Raw genomic sequence first — 592 nt, forward strand, 5'->3', positions numbered from 1 at the left:
ACATGCAGAGGTTCCAGGGATTAAGATGGAGCCATCTATTGATGCATCATTTTCCAGCTGATCACAACATCCTTTATCTGATACGATTTTCAGCAGTCTTGTGAGTTTAGCAGAACATGTGTTGCTCCCATTAGAGAGATGAAAAAACTGAGGCTTATTAAGGGAGCAAGTGAATTATTTCAGCTCAGCCCACTTGTGACAGGTGGAGCTGAGCCTCAGGCTTGGGAATTCTCACACTGGGTCCCATGATCTTAGCTCTTTACATTTTAATGTGTATCAGAACTACCTAGGGAAGTTGTTTAAAATACAGATTTCTGAGCCACTCCAGCCTACTGCTATCCTACTGAACAGATTCTCTAGGGGTAGGGCTTAAGTATCTGCATCTTATTTTATTTTATTTTATTTTTTTTGAGACAGTATCTCACTCCTGCTGCCCAGGCTGGAGTGCAGAGGCGTGATCACGGCTCACTGCAGGCTTGACTTTCTGGGCTCAGGCGATTCTCCCACCTCTGCCTCCCGAGTAGCTAGAACTACAGGTGTGTGCCACAATGCCTGGCTAATTTTTTATTTTGTACAGATGGGGTTTCAGTGT

At 44.3% G+C, this 592-nt stretch overlaps 1 protein-coding gene across 1 annotated transcript in view; it reads right to left on the reverse strand.

Moving 5' to 3' along the window:
* EFR3B (EFR3 homolog B (S. cerevisiae)) overlaps positions 1 to 592 on the reverse strand; it is an 85,233-nt gene that overhangs the window by 44,921 nt on the left and 39,720 nt on the right. The gene's annotated exons all lie outside the window — the stretch shown is intronic.

Source organism: Mandrillus leucophaeus, unplaced genomic scaffold, assembly GCF_000951045.1.
Source record: "Mandrillus leucophaeus isolate KB7577 unplaced genomic scaffold, Mleu.le_1.0 Scaffold13, whole genome shotgun sequence".
NCBI classification, from domain to species: Eukaryota; Metazoa; Chordata; class Mammalia; order Primates; family Cercopithecidae; genus Mandrillus; species Mandrillus leucophaeus.